Source organism: Microtus ochrogaster, chromosome 8 (assembly GCF_000317375.1).
Source record: "Microtus ochrogaster isolate Prairie Vole_2 chromosome 8, MicOch1.0, whole genome shotgun sequence".
NCBI lineage: Eukaryota > Metazoa > Chordata > Mammalia > Rodentia > Cricetidae > Microtus > Microtus ochrogaster.
Genome location: NC_022015.1, coordinates 1,964,123 through 1,981,864, shown reverse-complemented (window position 1 = coordinate 1,981,864; position 17,742 = coordinate 1,964,123). Strand labels below are relative to the sequence as shown.

The window sequence follows — 17,742 nt, the reverse complement described above, 5'->3', positions numbered from 1 at the left end:
TGCCATATTACCTATTATCCAGCAGGTGGCACTGTTGCCAAGTCGCGACGAAAATGGGGTCCTGTTTCAGTGTCTGCCTAGTATTTGTTAAAAACTGGGAAATGCAAGTTGCTCAACAAATAAATGTAATTAAATCAATCCCGTACGCGGAACCATAAACCCAGAATTTAGGGGTAGAGAAGAGTAACCCGGAAGCCTTGTATGCCTCCACGTGACAGAGTCACCCTGAGGTGTTGCAGCTTTCAGCAACCGGCAACCACGTGCTCTGATTCGCTCCACTTAAGAGCTGTACTTGCAAGGGAGATTTAAAAACGACTCAGAAAAGAGCAAACCATGCAGGCAGAGACTACGCGGGCCTGTGGAGTTTAAATCCACGCGGGGAGGCAGACGTTAGGGTGCGTGGGGACTTGAAGTCAATCTGAGGTGTCTAAAGGGAAAATATAAAGAACTGCAGCAAGAAAAGCCACTGCATGATAATTTATATTAAACTGCTGGCTCCATGCACAAGGCACAGGCCGCAGCTGAGGAAGGGAGGGGCTCGCGCCAAGCAGAACTCGCTACCGGCAGCCAAGCGGGGGAAGGAGAGGTCCTAAAACCAAACGTTGGGTGCCAGGTGAAAGCATAAGTCACAAACAATGCCACACCAGTCTGGAATTATGATTAATAGGGTGGTATTTATTTAAAGGAGAAAAAACTTACAGATAACCGTCGGAGACAACAGCCCTCTGCGTAATCAGGAAGGAGTCTAGTCGCCAGAAATGGACAAGGAAGCTAAGAGAGCAAGAAGGGAAGTAGCCGCTTTTTTAAAGGGAGAGAGACCACGCCCCAATGGGCTGGTATCTCAGCGGCTATAGGGTGGAGGAGCGGAAGGATCTCCCGCAACAATGTGGTCTTTTTTTTTTTAAATTTGTTTATATGGTGGATTACGTTGACAAATTTTTCATATGTTGAACCATTCCTGCATCTCTGGGATAAAGTCGAACTTGATCACGGTAGATGATTTTCCTGATCTGTTCTTGAATTCAGTTTGCCAGTATTTTATTGAGTATTTTTGCATCAATATTCATAAGTGTGATTGGTCTGTAATTCTCTTTCTTAAGTGGTTTGGGTATTAGGGTAGCTTCATAAAAAGAGTTTGGCAATGTTCCTTCTGTTTCTATTGTGTGGAACAATTTGAGGAGTATAGGTATTAGTTCTTCAAAAATCTTACAGAATTCTGAGCTGAAACAATCTTACCCTGGGCTTTTTTTGGTTGGGAGACTTTTGATGACTGTTTAAATTTGCTTATCTAGTCTTGATTTAATTTTAGTAAGTGATAGTTATCCAGAAAGTTGTCCATTTTCTTTAAGTTTTTCAATTTTGTAGAGTACACGTTTTTGAAATATGACATAATGATTCTCTGATTTTCCTCGGTGTCTGTTCTTATGTCCCCCTTTTCATTTCTGGTTTTGTTAATTTGGTTGTTCCCTCTCTGAGTTTTGGTTAGTTTGGATAAATGTTTGTCTATTTGTTGATTTCCTCAAAGAACCAGCTCTTTGTCTCATTGATTGTTTGTATTATTTTCTTTGTTTCTATTTTGTTGATTTCAGCTCTCAGTTTGATTATTTCCTGCTGTCTAATTCTCTTGGATGAGATTGCTTCTTTCTGTTCTAGAGTTTTCAAATGTTCTGTAAATCGCTGGTGTGGGATTTTTCCAGCTTCTTTATGTAGGCATTTAGTGCTATGAACTTTCCTTTTAACACTGCTTTCATTGTGTCCCATAAATTTGGATATGTTGTGTGGTCATTTTCATTGAATTCAGGAAGTCTTTAATTTCTTCCTTTCTTTCTTCCTTGACCTGTTGATGATTCAGGTGAGCATGGTTTCATTTTAATGTGTTTGTGGGCTTTCTGGAATTAGTATTGCTGTTGAATTCTAATTTTAAGGCATGGTGATCTGATAAGATACATGGGGTTGTTCCAGGTTTGGTGTTTTTTTTTGTTGTCGTTTTTTTTTATATCTGTTGATATGTTGAGATTTGCTTTGTTACCTAGTATGTGATCAGTTTTTGAGAAGGTTCCATAAGGGGCTGAGAAGAAGGTATATTCTTTTATGTTTGGATGGAATGTTCTACAGATGCCTGCTAAGTCCATTTGAGTCATAATATCTGTTAGTTTCCTTATTTCTTTGTTAATTTTCTGTCAGACAAACCTGTCCAGTGGTGAGAATGGGGTATTGAAGTCTCCCACTATTAGTGTGTATCGTTTAATGTCTAATTTAAGCTTTAGAAGTGTTTCTTTTATATATGAGGGTACCCTTGTATTTGGGGCATAGATGTTCAGTACTGAGATTTCCTCTTGATGGATTTTTCCTATGACTAATATGAAATGACCTTTTTTGTGTCTTTTGATTGATTTTAGTTTGAAGTCTATTTTGTTAAATATTAGGATAGCTTCACTTGTTGTTTCTTAGGTCCGTTAAATCGGAAAATGTTTCCCAACCCTTTGCACTGAGGTGATGTCTGTCTTTGAGGTTGAGGTGTGTTTCTTGTATGCATTAGAAGGATAAATTCTGTTTTTGCATCCAATCTTTTTTTTTTTTTTTTTTTTTTTTTTGGTTTTTCGAGACAGGGTTTCTCTGTGGCTTTGGAGCCTGTCCTGGAACTAGCTCTGTAGACCAGGCTGGTCTCGAACTCACAGAGATCCGCCTGCCTCTGCCTCCAGAGTGCTGGGATTAAAGGCGTGCGCCACCATCGCCCGGCTTTGCATCCAATCTTAATAGCCTGTGTCTTTTTATAGGTGAGTTGAGTTCATTTATATTAAGGGAAATTAATGACCAGTGATTACTAGCTCCTGTTATTTGTTTTCATTGTTGGTGATATTATTGTGTGTGCTTTTCCCTTCTTTGGGATTTGCTGCTATGAGATAATCTATTGTCTGTGTTTTTGTGGATGTAGCTAACTTTCTTGGGTTAGAGTTTTCTTTCTAGTACTTTGTGTAGGGCTGTGTTTGTGACTAGGAATTGGTTAAATCTTGTCCTGTCATGGAATATCTTGTTTTGTCTGTCTATGGTGTTGAAAGTTTTTCTGGGTATAGTAATCTAGGCTGCCTTCCATGGACTTTTATTGTCTGCATTACGCCTGACTAGAACCTTTTGACTTTTATGGTTTCCATTGAGAAGTCAGATGTTATTCTGATATGTCTGCTTTTATATGTTACTTGGCCTTTTTTTTCTCTGCAGCTCTTAATATTTTTTCTTTATTCTGTATGTTTAGTGTTTTAATTATTATGTGGTGAGGGGACTTTCTTGAACCAGTTTCATTTGGTATTCTGTAAGCTTTTTGTATCTTCATATGTATATCTTTCTTTAGGTTGGGAAAGTTTCCTTCTATGATTTTGTTTAATATATTTTGTGTGCCTTTGAGCTGGAGTTCTCCTTCTTTACCGTTTATTCTTAGGTTTGGCCTTTTCATGGTGTCCCATATTTCCTGGATATTTTGTGTTAAGCTTTTGTTAGATTTAATGTTTTCTTTGACTGATGAATCTTTTTCTTCTACTGTATCTTCAGCACTTGAGATTCTCTCTTTCATCTGTATTCTGCGATTTATGTTTGTATTTGTGGTTTTTGATTGTTTTCTCATAATTTCTGTTTCTACATTTCCCTTGCCTTATGTTTTCTTAATTGTCTCTATTTCAGTTTTCAAGCCTTGCGTAAGTTCTTTATATGTATGATTGATTTTTCTTGGTTTTCTTTAATGGACTTGTTGATTTCTTCCAATTTTTTGTCTTTTCCTCCATTTCTTTGAGGGAATTTTTCATTTCCTCTTTAAGGGCCTCAAACATTCTTCTAAAGTTAATGTTTAAGACATTTTCTTCTGCTTCATCTATATTTGGTTGGTCAAGTCTTGCTGTTGTAGGGTCACTAGGTTTTATTGGTGTCTTGTTGCTCTTTGTGGTGTTGAGTTGTTCTTACCTTGTCTGTTCATCTTTTTCTCTGATTGGTGTAGTTGGTGCTGTCTGTGTCTCTGGTGATCAATCTTCCAGGTGCTAGTGAATCCAATGCTCAGATATTTGCTTTTCATGGTGCAGTCAGGGCCACGGTTCCAGTCACCATAGAGGTAACTCTGTGTTTCTGGTGGTTGCTTAGTGCTCCTTGGGCTCGCTCTGCAATTCTGGGGGGTCATTCAGGCCTGCTCCCATGGAGGTTGCTTGCTTGGGGCTCCTGCTGAGGTTGCTCTCTTGTACCTCCTTCTGTGGGGGTAGCTGCCTCTGGTGTTTCTTATAATAGCAAGCTACTTAAAACTTTAATAGTCTTTATCCATATGCTCAGATCTTTGAAAAAGAATTAAATGAAATTATTTAGAAAGCTCTTCAAAAATATGTTAATGAGAGAAAGCAAAATGTAAACAGATAAATCCATGCACTCAGGAGGCAGAACAGGCAGATGAGTTGGAGGCCAGCCAGGTCTACACAGAGTTCCAGGACAACAGGAGTTACACAATGAGACCCTGTCTCAAAACAAAATGAAAACTCCATGTACACTTACAGCTAATTTTGAATAATCTAGAAATTTTGTTTTTTTTTGTTTTGTTTTTCAAGTAAGGAAGTTTATTATAATTTTTGTGAGTTTTTTTCAGTTGTTTTTTCATTTAACTACAAATTACTTCAGTATTACAACCTCTTGAGTGTTTTCCTACTATGAGATACTCTCAAACTGCCAGGTAGGATGAAGTCCTCCAGTCTTTATTTTTGCTATGATTTGCATCTAGAATGTCTCCAAAAGCCCATGTGCTAATACTTTACTCTCTAGAATGGTGATAATGGGAGGTGGTAGAAGCTTTAAGAAGTAGGCCTCGTATGGTGGCTTCTAGTCATTGCCTTTGAAGGAGGCTGTGTGTGGGGCCTCTGGTCTCTTCCTCTCTCTTCTTTTTTCTTCCTGACCATGAAATCAGGTCTTTGCTCTGCTGTGTACTCTCTGTCAAGTGTTATTTGACCATGGAACCAAAAGGAGTGGTTCTAAGCAATCATGGACTGAAGCTTCTAAACTTGTGAGTAACCCTTTTCTTTATAGGTTGATGATGTGAGTATTTGGTATAATAGCAGAAGATGTCAGACTGAGTAATCTTTTTTTTTTTAAGATTTATTTATTTATTATATGTACAGCATTCCTTCCATGTGTGCTTGAATGCCAGAAGGGGGCTCTGAGTCTCATTATAGATGGCTGTGAGCCACCATGTGGTTGCTGGGAATTGAACTCAGGACCTCTGGAAGAGCTTTCTCCAGCCCCAAGACTGAGTAATCTTAAAGATACAAGTCATTATAATATAATTACTACTTCTTACTAAGTAAGCTACTTAGAGAAAAGAAAAGGAAATTTTACTCAAGTATATTGCACACATTTATGAGCTGAACCTCATGTTACCATTCTTACTCTAATTTTTTCCCATCAGACTCTTCGAGTGTCTCTTAAGAAAATGCACGTTACAGGGACCCATGCTTTTATGGCATCACAACCCTTGATTGATCTTGAATTCAATAGATAAAATAACAGGTGAATCCAGCTATTGAAATAGTGAGACCTAGGTAGAGAGGGGTAAAGTCATAGTAATGACCTGAGTTGCTGTGGCAGAAGACAGAAAAAATGCATAGACAAGGTAGGTTGTGTGTTTATAACTAGAAAAGCATACGCTTTACAGGCTGTGCACATTCCCAAGAGTACACACTAGCAGTTTGTCACCACTGATAGTCATAGTATTCTTTGAGAGTATTAGGTCTCATCATCTGTTCTTACAAGTGATCCTTAAAAAACAGTGTGCGTGTGTAGATATAAAGGTAGCTTTCGTGTACATGCGTTTGTTGTGGATTCCATTGTCACTTGCATTTGCTAGAATTTTATGCTAGATAGTAGTATTTGATGATTTAGTGACAGCCAAAGGGTTCTCCTGTGAGGGAAACCAAGTTCCCTTTAAAAAAGATTTGTGATACTTAATTTTATTCTTTTATTGTTTGCTTGTTTACCTAATTTTAACCACCTGGGCTCTTTGCCGCACAATTGAGAGTGCCGAATAAATGATATGCTGCAAAATTCTTATGACTCAAACACTTAGCCCCTTTTCATGCTTTTTTTTTTTTTTTTTTTTATTAGTAGAACACATGGAAGAGTGGCGTAGATTGTGCCTGCTGTAAACATAGCACTTATAATGGATTTTGATTCCCAGCTTCATACTCTAAAATATCAGAGAAATATAGTTTATTCTTCAGGCCTTTACGAAAGTTCTTGGATTATGGAAATACATATCCTTAGAGAACTGTTTGTTGCTTTTTTACAAAAATTAGGGAACTTCTGGTGAAAGATCAACTATTACTCACACTTCAAACTGACTGTGCGAGGCAGGTTTTCCTTTCCTCCTTACTACCATTTGGTGGGACAAAAGAAAACAAAAAAATTTTCCTCATCAAAGCACTGTTGGGGTTTTATAAATACAGTCGGGGAAGGGGGTTTCAGGGCCCTCAAGAACATTTCCATTTTCATGTTAAATCCTTCCTTAAGGACAAATGAGGCTGAATAAATCCTCTTAAAGGAAAGAAGAATTGAGAGATTTCAGAGAAGGAAATAAGTTGAGTCTGAGTAAACCAGGCCAACTTAAAACTGTTCCATGTGTATTTCCAGCATTGCTTCTCCGTGTATATTTTATTCCTGTGATCTGGTTCTTTATCAGTTGGTGGATGATACTTATTTGATGTTGCCTAGCATTATGAAAACAATTTCACTCTATGGAATAACTATTTGTAGTTTACATGCTCTTTTCAATTTAGACATTAGACTTGAAGTCAGAGAATCTTTTTAATGAAGAAAACAAATAAACAAAAAACCCCTCCAGAAACCTTCAGTGTTGGGGTTTGTAAGGATGCACATCAATATGAATACTTAGACAATCACTAATGATAAATATACCCACTGCTTAAAGACAAGAGCTACTCAGTCTTTGTTACATAAAGTTTAGAAAAACATGCTAAAATTTACCAGAGATTTAGGCAAAGATCACAGATTTATGTAGTAAAGTACATTATTAATACAGCTACTTCAATTTTGAGCCTAAGATTTCTATCTTAAATATGCTAATATGTAAAATCACTCCTCTGTGACAGTGTTCAGTCCTGACCATTGCTGGCAGGATATGAACTTGGAGGAGCAGAGTGTTCTTTTTTTAGTAGCCTTTTTTTCCCCTGCAGATGTGACTTTAACAAAGGAAGGTGTATGAGGGAGAAGTAATCAGCAGTAGAAATAACAGTTGTTTGTTAAAGTAATTTAGACACAGAAATTGTTTAACTGTTTAAAATATACAGCTTGGCAAGTCAAGGCAGAAAGATTGTTGAGTTTTGCATTATTCCGAACAGTTATAAAACCCCCTTTAAAAATTCTTTATTTGTGTTCTAGAAATTGAAAATAATTTGTTTAGCCATCATTTCTAATTTTATGTAAAATAGACTTAGTTTTTCTTCTAAAATGGAAGAAGAAAATTTATGGTGATATTATAAACAACTACTTACTAAAGACTGGGAGACATTCTTTGTAAGTACTTTTACCTAATGCACACATTAGAAACATACGTTTTTTTATGATTACAATTCAAGGTTTGATATTAAGGCAGAACTAAGTTTTATTGATTAGATTAGATGTTGGAAAATATGTAAATAAGGATTCTTACTTTGTTGAAGAATCTGACTACAAGTATGTAGTTGCTTGTATGTCTTGTCCTGCTAAACTCTTGACTTACTGCATTTTTTTCTTTGTTGTTCTTGAGTCCCTGTTGTAATCTGGAATGCCAAAAGAACTTTCAGGAAGGACGTAAGTCTTACTTTAAAAATGTATAAATAGGAATAGAGTCATCGGTCAGTGAGTAAGGATAACTGAATTCAGTTTGCTGTTGTTTAAATGGTCTAATGTCCTGTCCTTTAGTGTAACTAACATTTGCATTCAGTATCTACTGGTTGAGGTGAAGGAAAGGTGAATTCTAATGAATCAGAGCAGGAGTTGAAAGAGACTTTGTTTCTTTAATTTGTTTTGTAATAAGATCATTTGTTTCAGGGGTTAACCACATTGTAGTGACATGAAGAATCGCACGTTGTTTTGTGAGATGAAAATTCTTTCTCATTCATCATGGATTCCAGAAAGAGGACTTTTGACCAGAAGTATTGTATTCCTTCCTTCCTCCTGCCTTTTGTTTAAATTAGATCCTCCTCATTCTTTAGGAACGTCATAGCATTACAGCTTTGCTGTAATCCTCAGAAGGAATCATATTGCATGGCTATAATTAGGGATAAAAAAGTGTGAATAGTACCGAAACACAGCTTTGTATTTCTAAGAGGTCACCAGTGCCGTCCACTCGTTTCCTTTGAACAGTCACCCTTAATTTATGTTGACACTTTGAGGTTCATAAACTTTCAGTCTACTCAAAAACGTGGAAAGTCGTGAGTTAAAATGCAAAGAACAGAACTCAATAACGGGCCTGTTTGTATTTTAAAGTTTCAGTAAGTTGGAAAGCAAAGTAGAACCTAGGGTTTGGTTCTTACAGTTTGATTTGCCTTGTTCATGTGTCAATACTGTGAAAGCAAAACAGTTTCCAAACTGGACTTTGGACAGCTGAACTACTTTTAACTCTTTGGTTGAGGATTCATTTAATTTTCTAAGATTGAATCTTCTGTTTTTAAAGCCTCCTTCCTTTCTCCTCTCCTTCTCTGTGGCTCCCTTCTTTGCTGCCTTCTCTCTTCTAGCCTCTTCTTTAGCATCTCTTTATTCTCCAGTCCTCATTTTTCCTTCTTTCATGCATTTTGTTGAACCCAGGGCCTCGTCAGCCTACTTGGCTTCTCTCACTAAGCTATACTCTAGCCCTAAGACCCTCCTCTTTCTAATAATTTCTCTCCTCTGGTGGAGAAGAGATGGGTGCTTTCCATACTCCAAAGGCTTTCAAGGTCTGTTAGGGAAAGGAATAGTTTAGAAAGGAACAGGTGCATACTGCTGTAACTGTGTAATTATATAACAGCATGCACCTAGCTCTATTGGCAACGCAGAATGAATCTGAGTGAAACCTGATTAGAATATTCCTTTTTTTTTTTTTTTTTTTGGCTATAGAGCGACACTGGTATTGAACAGACCAAAGTAGAGTTGTAAAATGGAAACTTGCTCAAAGGACTAGACTTGACTCAGTCAGGGAGTGGGGGAAGGAGGAGTAGAAATTGCAGTTTTTCAAATTTATGAAGCCAGGTAGTGGAGGGCCTTGAAAGTTGGGAGTATCTATAATTGTAGTAGGAAGCAATAAGAAACCATTGTAAATTGTTTGCTTGGTTTCTCTTCCCTCCGTCCCTCCGTCCCTCCCTCCCTCCCTCCCTCCTTTCCTTCCTTCCTTCCTTTTTAATTTCATTTTATATTCCAACACCAGTTCTCCCTCCCACCCCTCCTCCTACCCTCCCTCACTTCCCTCATCTCACCCCCTATCCACTCCTCCCAAAGGGTAATGCCTCCCATGGGGAGTCAACAAAACCTGGCACATTAAGTTGAAGTAGGATCAGGCCCAAGGCTGAACAGGGCTTCCCACCATAGGGAATGGGCTTCAAAAAACTAGGTCATACACCAAGGATAGATCCTGGTCCCACTGCCAGAGGCCCCTCAGCCCAAGTTACCCAACCTTTTTCTGTCTGTCCTATCCTTTGTTCTTCTACTTTAGCCATAGGCCTTTGCCAGATGGTTGCTTCTGTTCTTGATCCTCTGAATCTTTACCCTGGAGAAGTAAATTTCTTAAAAAAGCAGGAAAATAAACACAAGAAGTAGAACTAATAATAATAAAGATAATAATTAATAAAAATAATTAAAGCATAAATTAGTTTAGAATGAGTGTAGGTAAATCACAGATTCAAAGAAAAGAGATATTAAGAACAATGAAGACAGAGTGAGAAGAGAGGGTTCAGTTTTTGTCTTATAGTTCTGTTTTTTATAAAAAGAAAAATAAGCACCTTTATTACATGAGCTACGGATGACATCTTATTTGCTTTTCCAGACTTTGATCTTCCTCAGACAGAACTCTAAAGATCCTTTCCCTCAAGCACGTAGCCTTCTGCTCTACCGCACTGTCCCAGGCTTGATGCAGTGCAGGCCACTGTGCTGGACTGGTCCTGTTGGAACTGCTTCACCACATGACCCCCGATGTTGCCATTCTTTTTCCTTTCATCATATTTCTTTTAATTTTGATTGTTTTTTGTTTGTTTGTTTGTTTGTTTGTTTAAAATCTCTTTCTCTCAAGAGTCAGACACTCTTCTTGGCTCAGGGGCAGTGTGAAGTGGGATTCTACCACTGCTTGGTGTGCTGTCAGTGAGTACAATGCAGTTCTTCACCAGGGTGTTGGTACATTGCAGACAGCAGCAATGATCCTTGTTTTTTGAGTGCAACACTCAGAGCCCCAGGAGAAGTTCCCCGCATCCAATCTCAGGGCATGTTCTTTTTTATTGTCTCCTCAAACTCAGATTGTATGTGATATGGGCCAATCCTAGTGTTGACAACAGGTTGTTCCAGCTCACACTTCTACTTCTTGTGCTGTAGAGGGGCTTTGTCTTGTTCCCATTGGTCCCAAGAGATGTTCATCACTTGACACTGCTTGGATAGGGAAAGGACAAAGCTTCCTAGTCTGGTTTTTAGAACATTGCCTTCCTCCTGTCTTATAGGAGTTCTCAATCCCAAAATTAGATTGTCTGAGAAAAGAGAAAAACTATGTTTCTCTAAAGCTGGAGAAAACAGAGACCTCAGGATGATGATGCATGCAAAGTTCCAAAGATAAATAAAAATACATTGTAATTAGTAATAGCTAATATTTGCTGATTGGTTTTTATGTCCCAAGTGCCATTACATGTATTACTTCATTTAATTTCTTCTGTAATCTTTTAGAGAAAGCACTGCCTTTTTTCCTGTTTCAAAATTGAGTTAACTAAAGTTCAGGTAAACTAAATAACTTATCTAAGTCCTCACAACTAGTATTTAAAGTTTATGTTTTCTCCCAGCACTTTTAGAATTGAGAGCAGGATCTCATGCTTGCTAGATAAATGTGCTACGAATTAGCTATCCCCAAGATCTCTTATAAAACACACACACACACACACACACGCGCACACATACACACAGCAAAACAGGTACTACCAACCACAAAAGGAGTTGTATTTTGAAATAGTGTCTGACTGGTCTTGAATTCACTCTATAGCCCAGGTAAGCCTTGAATTTATAGTCTCAGTCTCTGGGTCCTGGAATTACAGACATGTTTCACTAGGCTTTATCTAAAACATTTAAACTTAAACAGCAATCTTGATCAAAGGGATTAAGAATTAAGAGAAAAACTAATAACATTAATACCGTGAAGAACATGTACTAAGATTTTAAAAATTATAGTAGCATCTTTGAACAGAATTTATTCTAGGAATATGAAAAATTTGTGCACAGTTTAAAATTTCTGCTTTTCTAGAAATAGAAAAGGAAGTGGAAAAGAGCTAGAGCCATTAATGAGGGAGACTCGTTAGTCCTTAAACACTGTGTAGGAGAAGTACTAAGAGACATTTTACTTGGGAATGTCACAGAAACTTTAGTGATTCACCAACATTTCACATTAAGTATTCCAGAAGATGAAACAGTTGAATGCTTTCCGTGGAGCACCCTAGAGAGCGGCTTTCCTGAGCACAGCTTGCTTTGCTCTCTAGCTCAGCACTGCATTGCAGTACTTGAAGTCCCTAGGCTACAGTAGGCTCTCATTAAATACTTGACAAAGAAATACATCAAATAATATTTTAGCTCATGTTTTCAAATATTTATTAATCATATTCTCTGTTATTTAACCTATCAAAATTCCTATAGTGACATGCTAAATAAAATAAGTTTTTTTTTAATATTTGTTTTCTGGTTTACTTTCTGGAAATATTTATGAGATTGAAATAAAATACATTAGGTTATAAAAGTGTAATGCCGAAAGTATGCTGTTAGAACTCGGTCTCACAGAAACAGCAATGCTTTGTAAATGTAAAGACAGTTTAGGAGTGGCTGGTGCTAGAGTTCAGGTGTTGAGAGTGTCTGGCGGGGACATGTGAAGCTCTCGGGTCAGGTCTAGCACTGCCAAATAAAAGCAATAAAAACAACAATAATTTGAAAGGAGAAAAACTTTTCATTTCTGTTTGAATAACTTACATATTTGATGCCCCCCTGTGTTTCATTTTGTTTTCAACATTCTTAGTAGGCTTTTGTTGTAAGGAATAATCTCATAGTCTTTAAAATTTTTAATTTTATATCATTAAAATAATTTTGCTTTCCTGATATTACCTTTTTTGTTTTTTCTTTTCACTTTTTTTTCTGAGTACTACCCAAATATGTTTTTGCTAATTGATACATGTTGGATTACAGTTATTCTTACCTCTTGGTGAATGGGAGGTTTACCTTCAGGAACATTTTTTATTTTGATTGTTTATGAATGTAAGTCAAGGAAAAGTGATAATGTGTTTTAGAAATTAGGATTTAATCTTTCCCTTTTTTCTTTTCTTTTTTATTAAGAATTTATTTGATACATTCTTTTCTCATTTTACATAGCTATCCCCATTCCTTCCCCCGCCCACTCCCACCCACCTTTCCACCCCCGCCCATCCATCTACTCCTCAGAAAGGCTAAGGCTCCCATGGTAAGTCAACAAAGTCTGACATTTCACTCTGAGGCAAGACCAAGCTCCTCACTCTTATATCTAGGCTGAGCAAGGACAACGTGCTAGGATTTAATCTTAACGTATATGGAATGTGACACTTTAGTTCATGGCTAGTCTCATCCAGGTTTTGCTTCTTAAAACTAGAAGCTTTATGCAATTCAGAGTAAGTTTCTGTCATTCAAGTTTAATATTAAATAAAATTTATAATTGGTTCCTTTTAAATAAATAGTTTTTTTGGCCCTTGATATAATTTCTCGTTTCTTTTAAAATATTTTCAGATTTTTAACTTTTTAATTGTGTGTGTGTGTGTGTTTGTGTGTGTGTGTGTGTGTTTGTGGGTATCTGCTGATGCAAGAGGGCCTTCAATCTGCTGTAGCTAGACTTACAGGTGGTTTAAGCAGATGGACATGGATGCTGGGCAGTAGACTTGGATCTTCTGCAAGAGCAATACATACTTTTAACTGATGAGCCATCTCTCCAGTTACTAGAATTTCTTTTCAATTAAATTTTTAAAAACTTATTACTGTGTGTATGTGTATCACATATGTGTGTGTGATTGCAGGTATGGTTGTAGTGTGATGCATGTATATAGGTCAGAGGACAAATTTCTGGTAGAATAATTCCTCTTCCTCTTTTCCATTGGTAGAATTTTTAATAGTGAAAAATCATACACCTGAAATAGACCTCTTTAACTAAATGTTGTTCTTTCTTTGTATAAAGTATAACTACAATTATATATTTCCACAGAATTATTCTTAGCAAAGCTCAATAGTTTTGGCACAACAGGAAAAGTTATGCATTGAATATGTATGCATGTGAAAGAAATCATGTCTTGTTCTATCTGTACTGGAAAAGAAACACTGTTTTATGAGTTGAGTACCATACAGTTTTCCTAAACCCAGGACATACTTTCTTGGTTTTTATTCTACAGTTATTGTAGTAACTGGTTTCCAGCATCCATGTCCATCAAGAAATCATCCTCATTCTTTAAATTAAACAGTGATCATTTCTAAAATATCTCCTACCTGGGAAAATTTTTCTTTTAGTTTAGAATTTGAATCATTTGAGTAATCTTTATTACTGTGAAATCATTTAAAATTAATTTTAGATTAAAATAGGCTGTTAAATTTAAAACAGTCATTTTTATGCCAGGATAAAATAAATGTAAATTTCTTATTAAGTGACAGAAAACAGTTGTACAAAAATGAAGTCAGTCTAATGTGTTTGTACAAATGTATTTATGTCTCAGTAATTTGCAGTGGTACATGAGTTGCCATTCTTTCTTGGTGGATTAGGCAATTATCATTTAAAATAAAAACTAAGATTAAATCTATCTGTTCATAATTCTTTTTTGTGGCTTTTCAAGACAGGGTTTCTCTGTAGCTTTAGAGGCTGTCCTAGAACTAGCTTTTATAGACCAGACTGGCCTCGAACTCACAGAGATCTGCCTAACTTCTGCCTAATCTGAGTACTAGGATTAAAGGCGTGTGCCACCACCACCTGGCTCTGTTCATAATTCTTATAATTAAGTTGTATTTCTGTATCACTTCTGCATAAAAATAACATCTCATCTATTTTCTTGACTTGTCTTCTGTTAAATATTTAGTAGGATCTGTTAAATGTTTGAAAGATCTCTGATGGAGGGGCAAAAGAAATGTAAGACCCCCAAGGTCTGAAGAGATAACTTATTGGTGAAGAGAACTTGTTCTTTCAGAGAATCCAGATTTGATTCCCAGCAGCCATATGGTGGCTCACAACAATCTCGTATCTCCAGTTTTCGGGTATTTGATGCTCTTCTCTGACCTCTGGGTGTACCAGACACATAGATAACACACACACACACACACACACACACACACACACACACACACACACACAGCCACGCAGGCAAAACACTCAAAAACACCCAAACACATAAAGTAATCATACATGCATACATACATACATCCTTACATACATATGTTCCCAAAGACCACTTTTGTTTGTTTAAGTTCTTAATATGCTTGCAGTTGGATTTTGTGATGCTAAATTTTAAATTTTAAAACATGTCATTGGCATTTAAAATATTATAAAACTTTAAGATTATAAAATTAGATTTTTTAAAATTTTTTTGTGGTCATTAATTTACCATTGTATTTTACTTTTTCTTTGTATATAAAAGTTTACCTTGGATTTTGAATTCATTCATTGAATTAAAACTGAAGGTAAACTTCACAGTCTCTATGTACTGTGAAGGTTATTTAAAACTATTTCTGTTGTGATTAATATGGCTAGTGAACACAGAAGTAAGTAAGTGTGAGGTTGATGAAGTTGATGTTCACCGATAATGTAGAAGAGTGAATGGTTCTTTAGTCTAGTGAGTAACGCCTTAGAGTGGTGGATACTGAGGATCTGTAGGATTTCCTCTTTGCTAATTCTATCCAGTGTTATTTTTAAATAGAGAAATGTTTTATTTGTTCTCATATTTATAAAATGTATTTGGAAGAAGAAATTCACATCTGGTTCATGGATTTCCTCCATGGAGATGTTCCAAATTCAGTGTCAAGATTAGAGCTGTACTCATAGGGTTTGCAGAATCTTGTGTGGAATTTGAAATATTTTGTTTGGAAGTAGTTGGGAGAAACAATTGATTCAGATGTTTTTGTTGAGTTCTAATTTTAGATGTATTTCTCCCTCATTAAAATTAAAAAACGTTTTGTGCTTCATCGTATAATCAAGGTACATTTATAGTATAATCAAGGCACATGCCAACATTGTTTACATTTAACAAGCTGTTTTAGATGATCATTTTCAATCTTGTTTTTATGAGAGACAGATAAATTTTTAGATTTACTCGAATTTGATCCTTGGTAACCATAACTATTACTAGAGAGTTACTTCTCATTCATAGTGGGTAGTCTTAATTATTCTGTCATACTTTCTTGATACCATTTCAAAGCAGCAATAGTCATTTTTTAATTGTTGTTTTCTTAATGTCTTCCCAAATGAGATGTATTACTTGAATATAATGATTGAACAAAGTGTTTCACTCTCTTACAATGGCTAACAAACATCTTTGTGCCTAATGGAATTGGTCTCTGGAGTAGCATAAAGTAGAAGCACTTATCGGCTCAGTCCAAGAAGGATGCAAACTAAAAATAATACTGTCAAGCTTTTATGAATTATTTGTCTTATGCATTGAGATTGCCAAATGAACTGCTAGTCATGGGAGTTAAACCTGATACACTGGAACAAATGGGTGTTGCTTAGTCAGTCTCATTAAAGATGGTTGATATTTTTCAAACATTGTATTTTGGTCCTTTAATGTGATATATTTTCCTTGGAATAACACCATAAAGTTTATTAATAGATAAATCTACATTTATTTGCTTTACTATGTTTAACTTTAAACTTTCAGTGGAATAGGAAGCATGCATTTTGCATATGTGTTTAATTTAGTAGTTTCTAAACAATGTAGCAGGAATTTTTGTGTTGAGCAGATTTTCCAGTGCATTATTAAATGCTTACTATTAAGGGTTGGGGAAGAAGGAGTCCTGTGAGAGTTCACACTTTTCTCCACTTTCGCCTTTCTTCTCATATAATAATTGCAAGGTAAACTTTTGTCATGTTAATGAGAATGAAAATGGATACACTGAATTATTTGGTTATATGTATGTTAGTTTTTCAGTCTGTTTTGATGTACCATTTTAACAGTTTCTTGTTGGCTTTTGCAACCTTCCTGGATGTCTCTCACTTCTTGGTTTTGCCTTTCTAACCTCCCTGGTCTATAAGCATCACTTGATGGTTAGCACAGGGAGTAGTGTGAGTTAGTGTTTCTGTGGTCACTGACTGCACAAGCCTTCACCAAGGATCCATGTGGGAACTGTTGGGAAACAAGCATTAAGCTCTCTGATTTGCATTGATTTCCTATTTAGGATAGCCACTGTCACCCTGTTAATTAATGAATTTGCAACTCAGATTGTTCTCTTCTTCCTCAATTCCACCTTTTTTGGGGGGAGGGGGACCATCTTGCTATGTAGCCCAGGCTGTCATCCTCCAATTCATGATCTTCTCATCTCAGTGACTGGAGTGCTGAGGTCGTAGCTCCCTTCTTTTCACTTTTTAAAAAACTCTAGTTTTGCTTTTTTTTTTTTTTATTTTGTTTTGAGTTTAAATTGTATAGGCTTAGTATCATTCATGATTGCATTTTGAAATTTCAAAATGTTGGTTTTCTCATTGCTGGTAACTTTAGTAACTTTTTTGGGGTGATGGTGTTTTATTTTTAAGATAGGTTTCTCTATGTAACGCTGACTGTCCTGGCACTCACTATGTAGACCAGGCTGTACTCAATCCACTTGCTTCTGCTTCACAAGTGCTGGTATTAAAGGCACTCAGCTCACTATAATAACTTTTAATATACGTTTATATCCATGAAAGAAGCTGTCACTACAATCAAGATAATGGAACAAAAAGTTTCTCATGCCTCTTTGTAATCCTGTCTTCTAATCACCCTCTGCCTCTGACAACAGCCATTTTGTTTTCTGTCTCTGGAGTTACATAAGTTGAATGATATTCCTCAACAGATGTATGTGCCCATAATGTATACATGGACTGTATTTGGAAAAGAGAGTCTGAAATGTAATTAAGTATTTAAAGACAGATAATCCTTTATTAGCATGGTCCTAGTCACTGTTCTATTGCTGTGAAGAGACACCATGACCAAGGCAACTCTTACAAAAGAAAGCATTTAATTGGGGATTTGCCTACAGTTTCAGAGTCAGTTTCAGGTCCGATGTCATCATGATGGTAGGGAGCATGGCACCAGGCACGGTGCTTGAGCAGCTGCTTGGGAATTTTACATCTTGGTCCACAAGTAGCAGGCAGAGAGAGGGGGAGGCCCACTGGGCTAGGCATGAGCTTTGGAAACATCAGAGCCCACCCCCAGCAACACCTCCTCCAATAGCTCACCTAATCTAAATAGGTTACACCTCCTAATCCTTCCAAGCAGTTCACCAACTGGAGACTAAGGAGGCAAGCATATGAGCCTTTGGGGCCATCTCATT

At 36.7% G+C, this 17,742-nt stretch overlaps 1 protein-coding gene and 1 pseudogene across 1 annotated transcript in view; one reads left to right on the top strand and one right to left on the bottom strand.

Moving 5' to 3' along the window:
• Sbf2 (SET binding factor 2) overlaps nucleotides 1-17,742 on the top strand; it is a 412,779-nt gene that overhangs the window by 130,732 nt on the left and 264,305 nt on the right. The gene's annotated exons all lie outside the window — the stretch shown is intronic.
• Nucleotides 10,018-10,614, bottom strand: LOC113456510 (annotated as a pseudogene).